At 41.6% G+C, this 2,505-nt stretch overlaps 1 long non-coding RNA gene across 1 annotated transcript in view; it reads right to left on the bottom strand.

Annotated features, from left to right (window-relative positions):
- Nucleotides 1-902: 902 nt before the first annotated feature.
- The window catches only part of LOC112406144 (uncharacterized), a 4,593-nt gene continuing 2,990 nt past the window's right edge, over nt 903-2,505 (bottom strand). Inside the window, exon 3 of the long non-coding RNA XR_003004494.1 lies at nt 903-981. This is a non-coding gene — a long non-coding RNA (uncharacterized LOC112406144). The remainder of the gene's footprint in view (nt 982-2,505) is intronic.

The following is a 2,505-nucleotide window of genomic DNA, read 5'->3' as shown; positions in this document are numbered from 1 at the left end:
TTATCCTTCCAGCCCACCAATCAAATCAGTCATTTCACCGCTCAAGGCAAGAGCGAAGTAATGGAGGAGAGAGAAACCAGTAGGTTTACCCGAATCACAAATGGAGATGTAAGGACACACCACAAATAGGGAAGAATCCTTCGGAAGAACAGAGTCAAATATAAAACTTTAAAAGTTGTACTAAGGCTTTGAATAAAATAAACAAGCTATGATAGATACCAACGGTGCGAAGAACCTATACATATGTAAGTTATTTTCAAAATGAGTGCTATGCACTTATCCCCTTGCCTCTCCGGCCAAGTTCATATGTTGAAGTCCTAACCCCAAATGTGAATGTATTAATATTTGCAGATAGGGCCTATAAGGAGATAATTACAGTTAAATGAGGTCATACGGTGGAGCCCTGATAGAGAGGATTAGTGCCCTCATCCAAAAAGGTAGCAGAACGCTCACTCTCTCCCCTGCCACTTCCCCGTCAACAAAGAGGTCATGTGAGCATACAAAGATTTGCTGTTGCCTACAAGCTGAAAGAAGAGGCCTCAGAATGATACCTACCTTGTCAGCAACTTAATCTTCAACTTATAATATATAACTTCAACTTATATAATATATATATATGGAGAGAGAGAGAGAGAGAGAGAAATGTAGAAAGCTTATGACATGTAACTACAAATTTTTATATTTATCTTCATAGTGCCTATTGAATGAAGAACATTGTTAGAACATGATATGAACTATAAGCTGAGCTAGATTATAAAGGTTCTTTTTAATGTTGAATTAAAATGTGGGTCCTTTAAAAATTAGATGTATACCTTATTTTCAAGATTGAGTTTTGAATCAATGTCCTGTCTCAAATAATACTTGCAAACAATCAGTTTAGACTTTTCATTGCTTACTTAGTTGCTTCTCTGTTGGGAACTCTTCGCATGGAGAAAGCCACCATGCTTTGAAGAGATATTCTTCATTTGTATCCCAGGCGTACTGAAAGAGAAGTAAAACCAAAGGTAAAGTGAAGAGGTATGGGGTAAAAATTGGTCCACTGGGTTCTAACTGTGGCCACACTGGTGTTGGTGTGTGTCTGTCTGCATCTCTCTCTCATCTTCCTCATACAATATAGACTGGAGACCATGATAAATCATGTCACCATAATGTTCAGGATAGAGTTTCCCGGCTATTCTATCACTGTAAGTGTGGTGTGTTTCCCATTGCATTATCTTCTTCCAAATCTGCAGTATTAGTAGCCAGTCAACAAATAGGTCATTTGCACATCTCATCCTGGACATAAACAGTTCATTCCCTTCTTCCCTTTCACCTTTCCCTCATTAACTGACTCCCCTTCTCAGCTTCCTTCCCTTTATTAACTCCGGTACAATTTTACTTTTTATATTCTTAGCTGAAAACTTGAGTGTATGTGTGTAGTATGGGCAAAGAAATTCATATGTTAAAATTCTAACCCCGCAGTACCTCAGAATGGAACCATATATGGAGATAGTGTCTTTACAGAGGTGATCAGGTTACAATCAGATCACTAGGGTGGACCCTAATCCAATATGATGGGTGTCCTTGAAAGAACAGGAAATTTGTCACAGACACATACAGAGGGAAGACGTGTAGACACAGGGAGAAGACAGCCATCTAGAAGCCAAGGAGAGAGGCCTGGAACACATCCCTCCCTCACAGAACTCAGAAGGAACCGACCCCGCTGACACCTTGATCTTGGACTTCCAGCCTCCAGAACGAGAGAAAACAAATTTCTGTTGTTTAAGCCACTCAATCTGTGGTACCGTGTTTCAGCAGCCCTAGCAAACTGAAGTGGCTGACCCCACATTTTAGGTGGTAATCAAGTGTAACTGGAGAAAATCACAAAACAGGTCCTGCGGCTTAACTCTAAACTCACGATGACCTACTCTCAGATTGCCCGGGATCCCCTTAGAATTCTCCATCAGTTTCCTCTCTCTCGTGGTTCACAATGACTATTTCAAAGCTCCTTCAGGCCTCCCCAAATCTCAGTGCTTCCCTCAAACCTCACTCTCACTAGGCGCTCTTGTTTTATAAGTTACTGATACATCTCGAGTCATCCACTTACACTCCCCCGCCCTCCTGACACCAAGTACAAAACTTCCCCCATAGGCACATGTCTTACCCACATCCTCCCCCGAAGGGCCAGATGTGGTGCTTCTCCTCCTGTCAACGGCTGTTCTGTCCACCTCTATTAGGAACGCTTCCATTCGGCCCTTCCCAGGATCTAAACAATACAGTTTTCCCCTCTCTTCTGTGCATTCAGTGCTGACTGGAGGCTGTCCATTGACTCTGAACCATGCTCAACTCTCTCCCATTAAAACAACAGCAAAACTAAATCACTTTTTTCAGTCCTCCTTCTTCTACCCATTGCTGTCTCTCTCCTGCCCTCCAGAGCCAAAATTCCCAAAGGAGTTGTCCATCCTTCTGTCTTTACATGGTCACTGCCCACTTACTCTTTTCTTTTAATATAAATTTATTTATTTT

This window comes from Neophocaena asiaeorientalis, unplaced genomic scaffold (genome assembly GCF_003031525.2).
Source record: "Neophocaena asiaeorientalis asiaeorientalis breed wild unplaced genomic scaffold, Neophocaena_asiaeorientalis_V1.1 scaffold797, whole genome shotgun sequence".
Taxonomy (NCBI): domain Eukaryota; kingdom Metazoa; phylum Chordata; class Mammalia; order Artiodactyla; family Phocoenidae; genus Neophocaena; species Neophocaena asiaeorientalis.
The sequence above is the reverse complement of the archived record's forward strand: the minus strand, read 5'-3'. Positions and strand labels throughout refer to the sequence as shown.